General features: G+C 45.1%; 1 protein-coding gene across 6 annotated transcripts in view; it reads right to left on the bottom strand.

The window, feature by feature from the left end:
* Nucleotides 1-20,698, bottom strand: part of MAPK6 (mitogen-activated protein kinase 6) — a 203,391-nt gene that overhangs the window by 174,067 nt on the left and 8,626 nt on the right. The window contains exon 1 of one of the 6 annotated variants that reach the window (XM_069624840.1): nt 6,852-7,007. The exons of 1 other annotated variant lie outside the window; for it this stretch is intronic. The gene's annotated coding sequence lies outside the window, so the exon portion shown is untranslated. Of the gene's footprint in view, nt 1-2,274; nt 2,490-6,216; nt 6,365-6,851; nt 7,008-20,698 lie in introns of those variants that run through there. 4 more of the 6 variants (XM_069624835.1, XM_069624837.1, XM_069624836.1 and 1 more) reach the window with 4 other exon arrangements.

The following is a 20,698-nucleotide window of genomic DNA, read 5'->3' as shown; positions in this document are numbered from 1 at the left end:
GCTCCGGAGGAGGGCTGTCTTTCATCCAATTTGAGGGAATTGTGTGCCGTTCTCCGGGCTTGGTGTACTTCAGGGTGTTTCGGGAGGCCTGGGCAGTTTCGGTCCGGACGGACAATACAACGGCCTTGGCTTATGTCAACCGCCAGGCGGGATGGGGGGTGGGGTCCGGCCACTCCTTGAATACTCTGGCTGCTCAGAGACAGGTTCTGGGGTGGCGGGAGGGGTCTGGGGAAGAGTTGCATCTGGTGTCCCTGGTGGCCTCACATGTCCGGGCTGGGGGGGGGGTGGAGGGGGGGGGGGGGGGGGGGGAGTAGGACAATGTTCAGATGGATCTTCTCAGCCGCCGGATCCCCTCCTCTATGGAACTGGTTCTGTCGGACAGGGTCTTTGCAGAGATCTGTATCAGGTTTGGGACCCCCACTCTGGATCCCTTTTCCTCTCCTGCCTCTGCGAAGGTTCCTCTATTCTGCTCCTGGTTTAAGACCGTGGGGACTGGTGGGTGGGCGCCCTCACTGTGCATTGGCCTCAGGGTCTCCTTTATGTGGTCCCCCCCCTCTTCCCCAGGCTGTTCAGCGAATCAGTGGCCAGGTCGACTGTGCTGTTGATTGCTCCGTTCTGGCCCCGCCGGTCCTGGTTCCCCTCTCTGTTGGAGCTTCAGTCCCAGGAGCCTTGGCTGGTTCCAAAGTAGCCTTGTCCCCTGCAAGGGGGGGTCTGGGATCTGGCAGATTCAATGGGCAGTATGGCTATTGCACAGTCAAGGTTGATGTCTCAATGGTTTTCAGGTCCTGTGGTCGAGGCTATCATGAATGCTCATAGACCCTCTACTCTGAAGGCATATGGCAGGCATTGGGTCAACTTCCAGGATTGGTGTGGGCGGTCTGGGATCCTTCCCCCCTCCCCTAAGTTCTGGTCTGCCCACTATTCTCCAGTTCCTCCAGGAGGGGTTTCACAAAGGCCTGGCGGTCTCCGCGCTTCACTCTGTGGGCCTCAATAAAATTCCTCTTGGGGGACTCTTAATGGCCACCTGGATGGGGAGGTTGCTCCGGGGTCTTTCTCGTTTCCGTCCTTGTGCTTATACAGCGTTTCCCCCTTGGGATCTCCCTCTTGTCTTGAAGTTCCTTCGGGGGCCGCCTTTTGAACCCATTACTGAGATTGAAGACTGCTCTTTTTCTTTTCTTTTTAAAAATCGCCATCACTTCTACTCATAGCCTGGGGGAGATTGGGGCTCTTTTGTGTCACCCCCCCTTTCCTGAGGGTGCTGCCAGACTCGGTGGTGTTGCAGTGTGATCCGAAGTTCCTACCTAAGATGGTGGTTTTCACCTCTCAAGATCTTGTTCTCCCCGCCTTTTTTCCAGATCCACAAACGGAGGAGGTGACTTGGCATGTCATTGATGTGCAGCGGGCTGATTGTGAGTATTTGGCTAGGACTGCCCCTTTCCAGCAATCGGATAGTCTGTTGGTTACTTTTGGTCCAGCTGTTCCGGGCCGCAAGGCCTTGTGGTTTCCATTAGCCGTTGGATCCATGGTGTCGTCTCCATGCCCTATGTGGCTTCGGGTCTGCCTGTACCTGCGCACATTCAGGTGCGTTCCACCTGGGGTTTGGCGGCTTCCTGTGCCGATGCTAAGGGGGTGGAGGGGTTCTCTGCAAGAGATTTGTAGAGAAGCCACCTGGGCAGATCAGAGCACTTTCCTCAACCACTATCGGTCGAATGTCTCCCACTCAGGGGATGGTTCCTTTGGGGTTTTGTATGTGGGGATGTGAATTTGGAGTTATTTAAAAAAAAAGGTGCGCGTTTTGTTCTGCACTTTTTTGGCTCTGTGTCTCATTGGGACCTTTTCCCCTGTTGCTGCTTTTGTATGCCTCATGAGGTAAGTACTCGGACGAGGAAGAGAGGATGTGGAGGTAATGCTCCGATTACTTACCGGTAATCTTCATTACTCCTAGTCCTACCCTTGTCACAGTACTGACGACCCTCACCTCCCTCCCTGCGGGGAATGTCCCATGCTCCTGCTTGGTTATGTAAACCGAGGGACGCGAGTTAAGCGGAGGAGTTATAGGGTGTAATAGAAATAAAAGAAGGTCATGTGTCGGGGGCAGGGGCCTCATGAGGCAAGTACCTCGACGAGGAAGAACATGACTAAGAGTAATGAAGATTGCCGGAAAGTAATCTGAGCATTTCACATCAGAATCGCCCACAAATAAACGCTTGAGCTTAAATGCATGGTGCAATACCATAGTCGCCAGCTAACGCTTTCTCGGAAGTTGCTGCTTACCAGAAGCGAGCCCAGGCACGGGGGAAGAGGCTGCAATCCTGCGGATAGAGGCACCGTGTGATGGTGAAGATGCCGCCGGTGTCCGTCTGCGCAAACTGCAGAGGCAGCCCTCGCACTCCGCAGCGTCTGACTGACGCGTTCGCTGCGAGGGAGGTCCGCCGCCAACAGCCAAGTGTTTCCAGGCGGGCGGGCCAAGTACGCGGATACTGGCGGACCCTTCCGAGAAACGGGCTCCAGTAATAGCCGCGAGGAGGGCGCCGGGGATGCGGCCACGAATCGCTCCACTCAGCGTGCATATGGTGAGTCACGAGAGAAGTCACGAAACCTACTCAATTTGCACAGACATCCTTCTCCCCCGTCCCCAGGAAAACCTGTTGTGTGTGACTAACAGCTAGTGTGAATCAGCTCCATACAAAAGACCGGTGGCAACATAACAGAGCCCATGGAAAGAGAGGGGGCGGCTCGTGCACCTGATCAAGTGGAGACGAGCGCAGGTGCGATGCCAAAACATTCCCACCCGCAGCAACAACAGTGAAACAACGCGGGGGCAAACATGGACCTGCCGTTGTGAATGGGCAGCTTCCACACTCTGAAATACTTCCATTGAGGCAAGACACCAATGTCCAATCCTTCGCATATACCCTTGCCTCAAAAGCCTGCATGTCAGACAGACCCAAGCTAGTCTAAAGGGGTACCACAACAGGTCCCATACTGCACCCTCATGCACGGTTCCACCAGGGTCCATCCTAAACCTAGGATTCTTCAGTTTTCAGCTAGTCCAAAGGGGTACCGAGAGCTGACGCCCCATCACTTCCCCCTCCTGCAGAATTCCACCAGGGTCCATCTTAAACCTAGGCATCTTCTGTGTTTACAGCACCAGCTAGGCCAAAGGGGTCCCGACGGGTCCCATCAGAGTCTCCCATCCTGCACAGTTACACGAGGGTCCACCCTAAACCTAGGAATCTTCAGTCTTTACATAGCACCAACGGTGGAACTCTGCTAACCTAGGATGCACCAATAAGCGGATGAAACCCAGCTCTGCATAAAGGTCAATGACAGTCACCAACTAAAACTTCAACCGGTTAACTCATTCAATCTTCTCGAGGTGAGCTACCAAACTGGCGGACAATTAAACTTATCAGCTCATGTACAGTGCTTATCTCTGCATCAACTGTAATCTTTTTCCAAGACCCAAACTGTGAAGAACATCCAGACTGTTGGTACCTGCTCTCTTTCTCAGTGGCAGAAGTGTACAAAAAGTAGTGGAAACATGTTCCCTGCTGGGATGCCCTGGCTCCCCACACACCTCATCGCCATGCCCCCTCCCAAATGTAATACGAACTCCCAAACAAACGTGCCTGCCGTTTAAGGGAACGTTCAGTGCGGTGTACCGAAGTGCACAATTCAAAATCTTCCTACACGTTTATTTTAAAACAACGATTCCGTAAGTTTTTTTTTTTTTAAAAGTATAGTAACAAGTAAAAAAAAATAATAAGTAGAGGAGCACCTCAACCGCTCACTTCGACCACTGCTACCTCTTCTTAAAATCAAACACTTCATACCTGCTAGCCTCTAGAGCAGTCTTCCAAGGCATGAGTGGGCAAGCTGTGGCGCTCAAGAGTTCTGGACTACAACTCCCATGACCCTCAACGAATGGCTTTGCTGGAAGCTATAGTCCAAAACACCTGGAAAGCCAAAAGGTTAAAGATCCCTGTTCAGGACCTGGTACTTTACCAGTTGAGGTGAATAACACCCACTCAGCCAGGAGTACGGATTCTAACTGGTCCCATTTCGAGCTAACACTTAAAACATTGTATTTGCAAATTTAGATTACAAACCTTTTTGCAATTTCCATCCAAACATCCCATAACAAGTTCACTTATGACAGCACTTCATCGAATCTCAAAACTAAAAACAATTCATATCCCCTATCGTGAACCTTTGATCATTGATTTAAAAATGAAAGAACACCCTTGCCAGCACCAATGAGGTATACTCCCCAATAATTAAAAGCAGCCACCTTTGCAGATAAAGTGCTATGTGCATCCAAGAGGTTTAAAATAAATATTTCTTAATGTCGTCCATTCCTGACAACAAAAAAAACACTAGATGTTTTAGGTTGCCCACCACCCCCTGCTCTTGGCAAACGTCACAAGTGGCCATTAAGGGTCTGGGCTTCCTTCTCACGGACAACAACTCAGCCGTGGGCATTGCGTTCAATATAATACTCATAAATTGGGATCTAAAGTAGCTTTTCGGGAACTTGGATAGGTACTTTGGCAAAGCACCAAAGGCCCTCACTTCTTGTTTCAAATGGTAAAATAGTTTAAAATTGTTGATTTCCTCCGAAGTTAGAATCCTCGGTTCTCCAAACTTTTGTTTTCTCTTTATTCTGATTATTCTTGAATTCCTCTTCTAAGGAGCAAACTATGTCCAGTAGAAGCCTACACCTTTTCGCCCATCGCTGGAGAGCATGACCCTTGCCATTATCTATTTCCTGTTTTAAAATCGCAAAGAGCATGTTAGAGGGGGGCATCTTCCAACATACATTTCCTCAAAAATGAGAGGCCCATTCAACCATTGCCTTCAAAGCTATTAACCCCAGCTCTAATGACTTGGATCTGCACCAACTTACAGAACAATAGCACCCTCTTCCAAAATATCCCTTACAGCTTTGCCCATAACCGGTCTGGATAAAAAAAAGGGTAACATCTAGCCCATAAATCAACGAGGGTATCACTTTTAGTTTGTAAAACTCCACTATTGGAATCACAGTGACAAGACAACATTTCTTACAGATGAATTTTGCTGATTTGCCATCATTACGTTTTCCTTTAGTTATTTCACCATGGTTTCCTCAGTGGAGCTTGTGTTGATTAGGACGCCCAGGTACTTGAATACAAACACATCTTCAACCCTAAAGGTGCCCAACCACCACAAATGCCCCTGCTTTTTCCTCCTTTGTGGCTTCTCCAGGATCAAAATTTTAGTCTTCTGGCCATTTATCTGCAAGTTGTTCGTTTTTATATATTCCTCCAAGAGGGTAAGAGAACGTTGTAGGCCAATAGCCGTCTGATCAATCAAAATTAGATCATCCGCTTAAAGGAGGTTACCCAATTTAACATTTCCAACAGTGGGAGGAAAGCTATGAGCTTTGATGGGCAGTCCCCAATGTCAGAAACAAAAAGGTTGAACAATGCAGGGGCGAGTAGACACCCGTACAGAAAACTATTTTGGACTGACGAAATAAAACAAAAAACGACGAAACCCTGTAAGAACAATCACACTCAAAACGGCACACATACGAGGTAATGACACAATCATATCATAGCCGTATAAAAACATCACCATCTCTGAAGGGCACCAGAAGACAACATTGCCATACTCAAATATAAGTAACGTAAGAAGGAAAGAACCATAAAACAGGCCTTCTCGTGTAAGGACGAAGGACTAACAAACAGCTCCCATATCTCCTGCAATTCAAGAAGCAACCCAACGCTATGCCCTTCAATGAACACCTTGTCACGCTATGATAATGATACATCCACCCTCTCACTCGTCTTTTTCATCACCGATACCACTATATATTCCCAGTTTTAACTACAACGGCATTGCTTGCTACCTAGGCTTACACTATACTATATATAACAAGGAACATAGACGAATCCGCTGTACACACACAATTTGAAATGGCTTAATCTTTTCTCTTTGTTCAAACTTTGCTTGCTTTTTGAAAATTACGCTCCACATATGGTTGCCAAGTTTTTTCTCTTCGGAAATTTACTAAGCATAGTCTTACGTTAACACGTAGTGTTATGTAAGGATCTTAAATCAAGAGATAAGTACAACCTGACCAGCTCGTACTTGGCATTAGACGATGCTCCAGTTTGCTAAGAATAGGTATGGCTGCCTGCTTTTTGTTAGGAATCAGTAGCTACTCACCTGCAATAAATCCCGAGACACGGAACAAACAGTCCGGCCCTTGGGGCTTGTACACGGCTGTATTCCAGTTGCTGCAGCAGGCAGCAAGTCATGAGTTTGGGGACCTACTGCAAGTACAGTATTAAGAAGATAAAGTGGAGTGTGCCTCAAAAAACCTTTCAGTGCATAGTCAGAAAGGCGGGGCCTTGCCGTAGCCTCCGATTGGCTGACTTTACAATCCGAGCCCGCCTCCTCCCCGAGCCGCATTGGGCCCTTCCTCTCAGTCAGTCACCTTCAGCAGCCTATACTTGCGACGCTCCGTATTCTCCAATAACAGTTACGAACGTCGTAGGCACTACACACAAATAAACGTCTGTGACTGAAGCTCTGCGGGTCAGTAAAAAAAAAAAAAAAAAAAAAAAAAAACGGGAGAAAAAGGGGAGCATAAAAGTCTGGACATGAAGGAGCCGGGTAACTATAGATGTGCGCAAGCAAATGGGAAGCACGACTAGGAAGCATGCATTCGTAATCGGAGGGTGGGGAAGATGTGGCGTTTTCGTAGTTGCCTTTAGTGCGGTCGTCCTTTGTTCACAACCTCAACCACCACGGCCACTACAAGCACATAATAGCTCCCCCTGACCAGCCGTAACACTCACGGGTCTCCTCAGGTTCATGGGTGTGATGGTGGTGGCTGCTGCTGCCGCTGGCCCTGCTCTTCTACGCCTCCCTTCCCTGACCTCTCCTCGCCGGCTCCCTGCCGCAGTCGCCATGTAAGTCACTGCGAGCTGCTGCTTGTGCGTCACAGGCTCATTCAGTGGGTGGCTACGTCAGATGGGCGGGAACTTCAAACCGCCGACTCCTCGCGCTGCAGTGCCAACAAGGGCCTTTGGGAACACGGTTTAGAATGTGTAAGGTGGCACTATTGTCAATGAAGGAGCACAGAGCGAGACCTCACTGCAGAAAATGCAATCGATAGCATTTTTTTTTTACCGTGCTTTTCGTAGCCAACCCTATGTTGTACAGCAGTGCAGCATTAACCCTATGTTAGCAATTTGTACCCAATGTTTGTATTAACCCAGTGTTAGCAATCTTAACCCTATGTAGTGATAAAAAAATCTGAAGACAGCCTAAGCAAAATATTATGGCACGTAAAGTAATTTTGTGCTGCCCTGCTAAGACGCTTGTGAGGAATTTTATCAATATAACGCTATGGTAGCATACATGCCAACCCTCCCGATTTTTCAGAGAAAAATACTGCTATTTTTCACGTCCTCCTGCCTAAAATGATAGTTTCCCAAATGCATTCCTACGGGGGAAATTGTCGGTTCCCGATTTCTTTGAAAAAATCTCCCTCCCAGGTTCCTCGGAATGTTGGCATGTCATAGCTCTCAACCATTTGAGTCGCAAAGGCGGGTGAAAACACCCGTTTTTTTTTTTTGGCGGGTGAGAGCCCATTGAAACAAATGGGCGTGCAGGAGGTCTGGCGGGTGAGTCAGCCATTTCCAAGGCGGGTGACACCCGCCAAAAGCGTGTGAGTTGAGAGCTATGGCATGTATGTGGTAGCTTGGTGCAGTCCTTCCAGGGCAACTGGAGCTGTGCCTCAGCAATTTTAACCCTATGTTGCATCCTTTATGTAGCAATAGCTAAATCTTGTGAGGAAAAAAAAAATACGAGGATCCAAAGGGAGGAGCCCTCCCGTCCCCTACACTCTTTTCAAAATCCATCAATTGATGGATCATCAATGTCAAATAAATTCAACTTAATCATTCCTTTGTATTTAGAGTTACATAAATAATGAGAAAAATCACTTGTAAGTTTTTGTAAAAAGAAACCAAACAGGTTTTTAATTTGCAATTAACAATCAGTTCACACTTAGATTCTGAACCGAAAAAGAGCTAAAATAACTGTCAACAAAGTGATAAGTAATGGTAGTGCATGTTTACAATTGAGTAGTGTCTGACGCGTTTCGGGAACAATATCCCTTCTTCTTCAGCCAAGCAGGTTTAAACTGTAAAAAATACATGAATAGAGAGCGTTTCAGTCCTTTCAACTATAATCACGTTGAAGTCACGTACATAAATAGAAGAATAAGCAAAGGTCAATCAAGAGTTGTACTGCCAAGTCTAAAGGAACTTAAAGGCTGCTAGTCCAGTGTACCCTGACTAGAGGAGCCGCCAAAGTGGCCAGTGGGCATCAACATGCTCATTACATGTCCCAAGAGTGGAAAATTACAATTCAAAGTTTGCTTACAAACCAAAATACAACGATATTGCCTGCTAAAAATACCTTAAGTGTGGAGTAGGTGAGAACTGTGTCGTCCCCGGCAATGGTTGAGGAGGATGTGTTCCAAATCTTAACGCACCAATTTATATCGAGGCTTCTATCCTGAATGTGGAGCGCCTAAAATACAAAATAAGAGGTATGGCAATGACCCGCATGATCAAAGTACCTGCAATAGGATATATATTGCCATCGTGTAAAAAATGACTTTATAAATCTAAATGCTAATCATGAGATTCTGCATAGAGTTTTTAGTCAAAATGTATCCATGACACCGTACAAGAGGTACAGACGCAAGGTCAAAATTTACTTAGAATAATGATGACTCAAAAAGTACAAGAAATGATAGCTTACCGCCCAGGTCAGAAGATCTGGAGGTCTGAAAGTGTTAAATCCTATATCCTAAACGAATCGTGTGGAGTGTCAGGTACAGTTAGAAAAAAGATACGGTTTTCTGTAAAAAAGCAGAATAAAAAATAACGGGTCAGATAAGTAGCTAGCAAGTGTGTTCTGTAGTTAGCGGTAACTCTGAATTAATGCTAACATTCAATTCCAAGGCAATTACGTGCTCCTGCTTACCTCAGCGATGTGAATCGCACGATCCACATTAACGAGTGAAAAGGAGCATGTCACTTCAAAGTGTGAATATCTACGCCGCGCTGCTCGTGAACAGAAAAGAGCGTTCCTTCGTCCGCCCGGCAGTGGGTTTACACGTCTCCCTAGCAACCCTCTCTGCATTTAGGCAGACCCTATATGGCTTGTTACACATTGGTAAACATAGTAAGCGGACCATTCCAGGTCCTGCAATGTAAATGGTAAAGCTAAGTGGCGGATACATAAGCGCCATTTTAGAGTGTACGTGATGCTGTTTGTTAATACAGCATCTAATCACAGAGGTGTATAGAGTTGTCACCAAGCATAATGGACTGTGTAAAAATAAGAGGAGATAATTATACAGAAGAGCTGTATAGTAGAATGAAAAACATTCACTAAAGACTGGTAAACGATTGGACTATGCGATTCGATATTGAAATACTTGATAGAACGCACATGAGCAATGCATCATTGGCCACAGTGGGTACTCCAACAACAGGGTAACATCTGTATTGTATGAACACAAAAAGAATTACATCGAATGGAAATGCAAAATCATCATAGGGATACATTTAACGGCAGTGGGCCGGTTAACAGATCCCGGACTGTAGATAATTTAACAATTGTTCCACTGTCAAGATTCTTGTGTTAATTCCACTTTGTGCCTTGTAGGTCCATAGTTCTACTTTTTAGAGTAAGACTACCCCCACTAAGGATGAGGGAAAAAAAGTATAGCTGGTAAGTAAATATGTGACAGCTGTTCAGGGATTAGATAAAGCACCTCAGAGAGAACTCCTCATTCAGACCATGTGGATTTAATGTATCAAGTAGGTGTATCCAAAACTTTTCCCTACGGGAGAGGATAGATTGATAGTCTCCCCCTCTGTATGGTTTCTTGACTATCTCCAAAATCTGGAATTTAAACTGGGCTATTGTATGTTGATGTTGAGTGAAGTGTCTTGCCAGTGGGGACTTTGTGTTTTTGCATCGGATGTTAGATTTATGTTCAGTTAGTCTTTCTTTCACTGCTCTTGTAGTCAGGCCCACATATAATTTACCGCATGGGCATTTAATTGCATACATGGCCCCTGTTGACATGCAGGTGGCGTAATCAGGTAATTTGTACTTCTTGCCAGATTGGGGATGCGTTACATTTTCACCCTTGATTACATTATTGCAATGGGAGCATCCCAAGCATGGAAATGTACCTTTCTTTCTAGTTTGTAAAAGTTGCTGTTTATCTTTAGGCGGTTTCTCAGCTCTCACCAATTTGTCTCTCAAGTTTCGGCCTCTCTTGAAGGCCATCATAGGAGACTTTGGGAATAATTTCGCAAGACATGGGTCGTTTTGGAGTAGTCCCCAGTGTTTCTTAATTGATCTCCCCACTTGGAAACTTTGGCGGGAGTACTTCGTGATGTAGAGTAGTGGTGTTTCTTTGTTTTTGACCTTAGGTGTAAGTAGTTGTTCTTTGCTCACACTTGATGATCTCTCCCTAGCTTCCTCTAAAACGGATTGTGGGTAGCCTCTCTTTGAAAATTTGTCCAATAATTTGGTGCATTCAACATCCAATCCCGCTGGATCTGAAACTATCCTTTTCAATCTCAGGATTTGGCTGTAGGGTAGACTACTCAACATGGATTTAGGATGAAAACTGGAAAAATGTAATAAATTGTTGACGTCGGTGGGTTTGTGATACACATTGGTGGTGATTCGATTATTTCTAATCTCCAAACAGACGTCTAAGAAATGTAGAGATGGTGTTCCTACTTCCATTGTTTACTTAATGGTCTGATGTACTGAGTTCAAAAAGTTAGGAAAAGCAGTCAATTCCTCTATGGTGCCACACCAAATCACAAAGATATCATCGATATACCGTTTCCAAATTAGTATTTTGTTTGACCAGTGTGCATTTTCCAATACATGTGTATGTTCGAATTTATACATAAATGTGTTGGCGTATACTGGGGCCATGGCCTCAAGGCAACTTCTATCTCCAAATCACGGGAACCTCTATGGGGTCAGCCATGGCCCAGTATACGCCAACACATTTATGTATGAATTCGAACATACACATGTATTGGAAAATGCACACTGGTCAAACAAAATACTAATTTGGAAACAGTATATCGATGATATCTTTGGGATTTGGTGTGGCACCATGGAGGAATTGACTGCTTTTCTTAACTTTTTGAACTCAGTACATCAGACCATTAAGTAAACAATGGAAGTAGGAACACCATCTCTACATTTCTTAGACGTCTGTTTGGAGATTAGAAATAATCGAATCACCACCAATGTGTATCACAAACCCTCCGACGTCAACAATGTATTACATTTTTCCAGTTTTCATCTTAAATCCATGTTGAGTAGTCTACCCTACAGCCAAATCCTGAGATTGAAAAGGATAGTTTCAGATCCAGCGGGATTGGCTGTTGAATGCACCAAATTATTGGACACATTTTCAAAGAGAGGCTACCCACAATCCGTTTTAGAGGAAGCTATGGAGAGATCATCAAGTGTGAGCAAAGAATAACTACTTACACCTAAGGTCAAAAACAAAGAAACACCACTACTCTACATCACGAAGTACTCCCGCCAAAGTTTCCAAGTGGGGAGATCAATTAAGAAACACTGGGGACTACTCCAAAAGGACCCATGTCTTGCGAAATTATTCCCAAAGTCTCCTATGATGGCCTTCAAGAGAGGCCGAAACTTGAGAGACAAATTGGTGAGAGCTGAGAAACCGCCTAAAGATAAACAGCAACTTTTACAAACTAGAAAGAAAGGTACATTTCCATGCTTGGGATGCTCCCATTGCAATAATGTAATCAAGGGTGAAAATGTAACGCATCCCCAATCTGGCAAGAAGTACAAATTACGTGATTACGCCACCTGCATGTCAACAGGGGCCATTTATGCAATTAAATGCCCATGCAGTAAATTATATGTGGGCCAGACTAAAAGAGCAGTGAAAGAAAGACTAACTGAACATAAATCTAACATCCGATGCAAAAACACAAAGTCCCCACTGACAAGACACTATACTCATCATCAACATACAAAAGCCCAGTTTAAATTCCAGATTTTGGAGATAGTCAAGAAACCATACAGAGGGGGAGACTATCAATCTATCCTCTCCCGTAGGGAAAAGTTTTGGATACACCTACTTGATGCATTAAATCCACATGGTCTGACTGAGGAGTTCTCTCTGAGGTGCTTTATCCAATCACTGAACAGCTGTCATATATTTACTTACCAGCTATACTTTTTTTCCCTCATCCTTAGTGGGGGTAATCTTACTCTAAAAAGTAGAACTATGGACCTACAAGGCACAAAGTGGAATTAACACAAGAATCTTGACAGTGGAACAATTGTTAAAATATCTACAGTTCGGGATCTGTTAACCGGCCCACTGCCGTTAAATGTATACCGATGATGTTTTTGCATTTCCATTCGATGTAATTCTTTTTGTGTTCATACAATACAGATGTTACCGTGTTGTTGGAGTACCTACTGTGGCCAATGATGCATTGCTCATGTGCGTGCTATCAAGTATTTCAATATCGAATCGCATAGTCCAATCGTTTACCAGTCTTTAGTGAATGTTTTTCATTCTACTATACAGCCCTTCTGTATAATTATCTCGCGTTATTTTTACACAGTCCATTATGCTTGGTGACAACTCTATACACCTCTGTAGTTAGATGCTGTATTAACAAACAGCATCACGTACACTCTAAAATGGCGCTCATGTATCCGCCACTTAGCTTTACCATTTACATTGCAGGACCTGGAATAGTCCGCTTACTATGTTTACCAACGTGTAACAAGCCATAGAGGGTCTGCCTAAACGCGGAGAGGGTTGCTAGGGAGACGTGTAAACCCACTGCCGGGCGGACGAAGGAACGCTCTTTTCTGTTCACGAGCCGCGCAGCGTAGATATTCACACTTTGAAGTGACATGCTCCTTTTCACTCGTTAATGTGGATCGTGCGATTCACATCGCTGAGGTAAGCAGGAGCACGTAATTGCCTTTGAATTGAATGTTAGCATTAATTCAGAGTTACCGCTAACTACAGAACACACCTGCTAGCTACTTATCTGACCCGGTATTTTTTATTCTGTTTTTTTACAGAAAACCGTATCTTTTTTCTAACTGTGCCTGACACTCCACGCGATTCGTTTAGGATATAGGATTTAAGACTTTCAGACCTCCAGATCTTCTGACCTGGGCGGTAAGCTATCATTTCTTGTAATTTTTGAGTCATCATTAATCTAAGTAAATTTTGACCTTGCGTCTGTACCTCTTGTACGGTGTCATGGATACATTTTGACTAAAAATTCTATGCAGAATCTCATGATTAGCATTTAGATTTATAAAGTCATTTTTTACATGATGGCAATATATATCCTATTGCAGGTACTTTGATCATGCGGGTCATTGCCATACCTCTTATTTTGTATTATAGGCGCTCCACATTCAGGATAGGAGCCTCGATATAAATTGGTGTGTTAAGATTTGGAACACATCCTCCTCAACCATTGCCGGGGACGACACAGTTCTCACCTACTCCACACTTAAGGTATTTTTAGCAGGCAATATGGTTGTATTTTGGTTTGGAAGCACACTTTGAATTGTAATTTTCCACTCTTGGGACGTGTAATGAGCATGTTGATGAGCACTGGCCACTTTGGCGGCTCCTCTAATCAGGGTACACTGGGCTAGCAGCCTTTAAGTTCCTTTAGACTTGCCAGTACAACTCTTGATTGACCTTTGCTTATTCTTCTATTTATGTTCTATTTATGTACGTGACTTCAACGTGATTATAGTTGAAAGGACTGAAACGCTCTCTATTCATGTATTTTTTACAGTTTAAACCTACTTGGCTCAAGAAGAAGGGATATTGTTCCCGAAACGCGTCAGCCACTACTCAATTGTATACATGGACTACCATTACTTATCACTTTGTTGACAGTTATCTTAGCTCTTTTTCGGTTCAGAATCTAAGTGTGAACTGATTGTTAATTGCAAATTAAAAACCTGTTTGGTTTCTTTTTACAAAAACTTACAAGTGATTTTTCTCATTATTTATGTAACTCTAAATACAATGGAATGATTAAGTTGAATTTATTTGACATTGATGAACCATCAATTGATAGATTTTGAAAAGAGTGGAGGGGACGGGAGGGCTCCTACCTTTGGATCCTCGAATTTTTGTAATTTATTTTTTTTCTTTTTTTTTTCCTCACTTACACGTTATAGTGATTCTGTGCTAGGATCACTTTTCCTCCCCCGCACCTGGAAAGAATATCTACATTGTTACACATTTAGAAAGTTTACTTTATAATTTAAACACTTGGTGTGCACCTACTTATCCCCTTTTTCTGTAATAGCTAAATATGACAGCACGATAAGTCATTTTTTGCAGCCCTGCAGAGCCACCTGTAAGGAATCTTACCAATTTAACCCTATGGTAGCTTGGTACCATCCTTCCCGGGCCATTGGAGCTGTGCCTCAGCAATTTTAACCCTATGTTGCGTCACTTATGTAGCGATAGCAAAATCTGACGGCAGCCTAAGCAAAATCAGACGGCAGCCTAAGCAAAATCTGACAGAACGTAAAGTCATTTTTTGCGCCCCTGCAAAGCCACTTGTGAGGATTCTTACCAATTTAACCCTATGGTAGCTTGGCACCGTCCTTCCCGGGCAATTGCAGCTCTTCCTAAGCAATTTTAACTCTTATGTTGCGTCATTTATGTAGTGATAGCAAAATCTGACGGTAGCCTAAGCAAACTCTGATGGCAGCATAAGCAAAATCTGAAGGCATGTAAAGTCATTTTTTGCTGCCCGCAAAGCCGCCTGTGAGGAGTTTTATCAATTTAACACTATGGTAGCTAGGCGCCATCCTTTCCGAGCAATTGGAACTGTGACTCAGCAATTTGTACCCTATGTTGCGTCATTTATGTAGCGATAGCGAAATCTGACAGCAGAATTGCCTCTGTATGAGATGAAGGGTAGTAGTAATGCCTCGATATCCTGAATGAAAAGTGTCATGACAGAGATTCATGATTTTATCTCTCAGACCTTGTGTAGGGATGACTAGTCGTTTGTCCTTGAAGAGATAACCATCCTTTGTGTTCAAGTTCCATTGATTATTCTGGGTGTATTCTTTCCAGAGATCAGAGGAAGGTGTATGAGCATGGATGTCTTCCAGGAGAAATTTAGCTTGTGCCACAAACACGGTTTTAGGAAACATCTTGGGAAAGGCCCTGACCTCGACAGATTTGTAGTCAGGACGTCTGGAAAAGGCATCTGCGACGATGTTATTGATTCCAGGAAGGTGGTTAATTTGAAACTGGTACTGAGTGAAAAAGAGGGCCCAACGGGCCTGGCGACTGTTTCTGCATTCCAGGGATTGTGGTACTTGCAAGTTTCGATGATCTGTACATACTTGTACTGGATATTTAGCTCCCAGGAGTAAATGACGCCAGTCAGTGAAAGCTTGTCGGATGGCCAGTAGCTCCTTCTCTAGGACAGAATAATGGCATTCACTTGGCGTCAAGGTGCAGGATAGGTAGGCAATATGATGTCCCATCTTGTCCTCAAATTCTTGTTTTAAGACTGCCCCAATGGCATAGTCCGAAGCATCTGTTTCCACCAGGAAGGTTCGATCTGTATCGGGTTGGGCCAGGATAGGACCTTCCGTGAATTTTCGTTTTAGTTGTTGAAAGGCCTCTCTTGTTCTGTAGACCAAATAAACGGTGCATCCTTCTTTAGAAGTGCCACGATGGGATGTACAATTTCAGAAAATGTCGGAATAAATTTTCTGTAAAAATGTGCAAGTCCTAGGAAGGATTGTATCTGTTTCACAGTGGTAGGCGCAGGACACGAAAGTATGGAATCTATCTTGCCCGGATCCATTCCTATTCCATTAGGGCTGAACATAAATCCAAGGTAATGAACGGTCTGAGCATGAAATAGACACTTTTCAGGCTTGGCCAGGAGTTTGTTTTCAGGTAATCGTTGCAGAACTGCCTTAACATGCTCTTGATGCATCTTGGGATCTTTAGAATAAATCAGTATATCATCCAGGTATACTGTAACAAAAAGGAACAACATATCTGAGAAAACCCTGTCCATAAATCATTGAAATACCGCAGGAGCGTTGGCAAGACCGAAGGGCATGACCAAATATTCAAAGTGGCCAAAATGGGTTCTAAAGGGTGTCTTCCATTTATCACCTTCCTTAATTCGTGAGATGGTAAGCACCCCTAAGGTCGCGCTTGGTGAAAATAACAGCTCCTCGCACGGCCTCCAGAATATCAGAAATGAGTGGTAACGGATAGCAGTCCTTGAGGGTACATTGGTTAAGACCACGGTGATCCAAACAGGGTCGTAACTCTTTTGTGTTTTTCTTGGGAACAGAAAACAAGGAGGCACCGGCAGGGGACTTTGAAGGCCGGATAGTTCCATTTGCCAAGTTGGTATCCAGGTACTCACGTAGAGCCCTCTTTTCAGGTTCGGATAATATGAACATTCTTCCAAATGGAATCACGGTGGAGGGCTCAGTTTCTATGGCGCAGTCCTCAGGTCTGTGGGGTGGAAGAGCTTGAACAATGTCTGTTGAAAACACGTCGGTGTATGTGTGGTATGATTCCGGTACTTGGATTATGTTGGACACGCTTAAGGATGATAGTTTATGGTTCTGGGAGTTTACTGGAGGAATCTGGGACGTGTCCTGACATAAACAGTGGAACATACAAAACTCTGAGCCAAGGAACGAGGAACCTGCAGTCCAATTGATGTATGGGTTGTGCTTCTGTAACCAGGGCATGCCTAAAATCATGGGATAGTGGGCAGCCTTTATGTCGTCAAATCGTATTCTTTCCTGGTGGTTTTTTATAGACAGTTGCAATTCTTTTGTTTGGTGAGTAATGGGGCCTGAAGACAATGGTCTACCGTCAATTCCTCTCACGGGTTGTATCACTTCTTTGAGCTCTCTAGGGATGTTATGAGTGGTGGCCCATTCGTGATCAATGAAAATCCCCATGGCACCACAGTCCACGAGTGCCAGGATGGGAAAGGATTCATTCTCGGTGGATGTCAGGACAGTTTGTAGAATCACTAAGGTATTCTGTCCCGGAGTATTCAAGGAAGGAATGGATGCGGAGCAGGCATCTTTCTCCCGAAGCTGTGCTCCGTTTAGGATCGGGAGCTGGCGTTTCCCGAACACCGGGGTGGTGCTATAGGACATTCTCTACCTAGATGTTTGTCAGAGGCACAGTACATGCAGAGTCCCGTATCGATTCTACGGAGCCTTTCTTGTGGAGAAATTGGACCCCTGAAGGCGCCTAGTTGCATGGGTTCTGGATCCGGGGTACGTGGAGCAGCGCTCTCTTTGGTACTTGGGTATTCAGTAGTTGTCTTTGGGAATGTTTTCACCTTTCTTTTCTCAGCCTTTCTCTCCTAGATCCCAAAATCTATCTGCAAGGAAAGGTCCATAAGGGCCTGGAAGGTTCCTGGACGTGCTACGCTGGCTATCTCGTCCTTTACTTCATCATTTAAACCCCTTCTGAAGAGATTGAAACTGGCTTCTTGTGACCAATCTGCTTCTTTAGCTAGCTGCTTAAAGCGTGTCACATAAGTGAGCATATCCTGACTCCCTTGCATAAATTCAAGAAGTCTTTCTTGTGCACTGCAGACAAGCTCTGGTCGATCCAACATGGCTTTTAGGGCATCCACAAATCCTTCGTAGTCATCCAAAAGCTGATCTCCCGAATTAACTAAGGGAGTTCCCCAGGTTAAGGCATTGCCCGTTAAGTGTGATATCATGAATCCGACCTTTGCTCGTGGTGTAGAAAAATAGTAGGGTTTGAAAGTGAAGTGCACTAAGCATGAATCTAGGAAAGAACGCAGGGACCTAGAAGATCCATCATACTTGTCCACAACACCTCCTACCAGAATGCTTTCTTTGACTGCGGAATCCCGGGATAAGATCAGTTGTTTTAAAGCTGCATTTTCCGCTTTGAGATTTTGAACCTCGATAGTTAATTCTTGCATACCTCTCATGAGGTCTTGGACTGCCGCTTCCATATCTATTTCCGTATCAGGTTCTAGGCGTCTCAATCTGTCACAAGCTTCTTTCTTTCTCACCTTTTTCTCCTTGCTTGTGTTCTTCCAGGATGAGGTTTCTTTCTTTTTCACCGACTGTGACTTGTACAGGCTTGAGCGTGAGTCCTCGGGTTCCAGCGTGGAAGCCGGCTGCCAAGCCGGTAGCATTCGATTTCCAGGAACAATGTCAATAAATCCAGGAAGGAAGATATCGGAAGGTAAGGATAGGAAGGGGGGGGAGTTCCAGGAACAAAGAAGGAAGATAGAAATCACGAAGGCGCAGAGAGTGAACTCGAACAACGTCTAGTAACTCGTAGGGGTAGAGTTGAGACGCGCGGAGCTGCGGGGGTGTGCCGGTTTTCAAGGAAGCTGACGACTGCACGCAAAGGCTAGACCGCACCGGTTCTGACTCGTCGGCCATCTTGGATGAGTTGCAGAGTTTTTGCCTCGGTGCATCATGGACCACGAAGTCCAGAAGGGTCGAATCCGGCTATTCATGACAACAGCAGAGTAAGCAAAATCTGATGGCACGTAAAGTCATTTTTTGCTGCCCTGCAAAGCCGCCTGTGAGGAATGTTACCAATTTCACCCTATGGTAGCTTGGCGCCATCCTTCCCGGGCAATTGGAATTGTGCGTCAGCAATTTTAACCTTATATTGCATCATTTATGTAGCTATAGCAAAATCTGACTGCAGCCTAAGCAAAATCTGACGGCACATAAAGTCAATTTTGCTGCCCTACAAATCCGTCTGTGAGGAATTTCACAAATGTAACCCTATGGTAGCTTGGCACAGTCCTTGCCGGGCAATTGGAGCTGTGCCTCAGCAATTCTAACCCTATGCTAGGCCATTTATGTAGCGATAGGAAAATCTGACTGCAGCATAAGCAAAATCTTGTGGCAGCCTAAACGAAATCTGACGGCACGTAAAGTAATTTTTTGCTGCCCTGCAAAGCCGCCTGTGAGGAATTTTACCAATTTAACCTTATGGTAGCTTGGCGCCGTCCCACCCGGGCAATTGGAGCTGTGCCTCAGCAATTTTAACCCTATATTGTGTCATTTATGTAGCGATAGCAAAATATGACGGCAGCCTAAGCTAAATCTGAGGGCAGCGTAAGCAAAATCTGACGGCACGTAAAGTCAATTTTGCTGCCCTACAAAGCCGCTGTCATGATGCCTACACCCGGGCATCCGGACCAAGCCCATCAGCCCCAGGAGCAGGCATCCAGGTGCTTACTAAAAGCCCAGCAGCCCCGGCTAGGGGCTGTCTGGTTACAGTCCTGGCGCCATTGGCGCCAGGCTCATAGAGGAAATCAGTCCTGGCGCCATAGGTGCCAGGCTCATGTACATTACTTACCTCATGCAGACCATGCTGCAATGGAGTCAAGCCAACGTGAGGCCTGAATGGGACTATTTTACTTCAGGGACTATTTATTACTCGGGTGTGGTCCTGGGGGAACTTCTTACCTGGGACTACTTTGAAGGCTATTTAAACCACACCCGAACAGCAGCACATGCTTCACGTTATTCTGCATCCAGCAGCGTAACGCTCACCGTGCCTGCAGTCAGCATCCAGTCTTCTGCCACGCCCGCCTCGAATCCAGAGCTCCTAGAAAAAGAGGAAAGAAGAAGGAAAGGTTAGAACACAGACATTATTTTAATTCCTTACCTGATTCCGGATACATCACGTCTTGGAACTTGGAAAGGACATTATTTCTGCACGCGTCACATCGCCAGCTGCAGCGTTGCGCCATACTCACCTGTCCTCACAGCATTTTCCGATTCGGCACTGCCTCCATCATTTTCTTCGCCGAACTCCAGCACCTAGGGGACAAAAGAAATATAAGGTGAGCCGAGAGAGCCAACAAATACAATCTCTTTTTGCCACCATAGACTTACCTGATTTACCACCGGAGGCAACTTCTTACGCCGCAACTGTAAGGAGAGAGAAAACAACAAGTTAAATGCATGCATCTTTTACCGGACAGTGTTGGGTAATACAGACTCTTACCTGAACGCCATCAGCTGCCACAAGACAATCTTCTCTTGGACCCAGCTGCAACACAAGAAGGGAATGGGACAAGAGTGAACATCGGACATATTGAACTCTTTCGACTTTATACTTACAGGTTCTCGCCAGGAACCTCAGAGTCAATATTCATCCGGAACTCTTCCAACGCCTTCGAACCAGTGAAGTAACTGGTGTCTACGCGCCCCTGCATTCCACGCAGGATGGAGAGCTCATCATTCAAAAACATAAGGTGAGATTACTGGAAGGGAATATTGGAGGTGATTAGTGGGGAGAACAGTGGGGTGCCATTACTAGAATCCACGGGTGGCTAAATCCCTTTTTCCACTTGCAGGAGAATACTTCTATGGGTCAAGCAGACGAGATTAAGCAGGCCAGTCCAGTCTGTCATCTCTGCATTACGCTTCACGTTGGAGGAGACCGCAGCTGTCCGGGTCCAATCGACGCCCCTGTGGGAGCCATGTGAGTGTAACAGCCGCCTGTGAGGAATTT

Source organism: Ambystoma mexicanum, chromosome 11 (genome assembly GCF_040938575.1).
Source record: "Ambystoma mexicanum isolate Mex_15411 chromosome 11, UKY_AmexF1_1, whole genome shotgun sequence".
Lineage (NCBI taxonomy): Eukaryota > Metazoa > Chordata > Amphibia > Caudata > Ambystomatidae > Ambystoma > Ambystoma mexicanum.
Note: the sequence above shows the minus strand (reverse complement) of the source record. Positions and strands in the feature narration are given on the sequence as shown.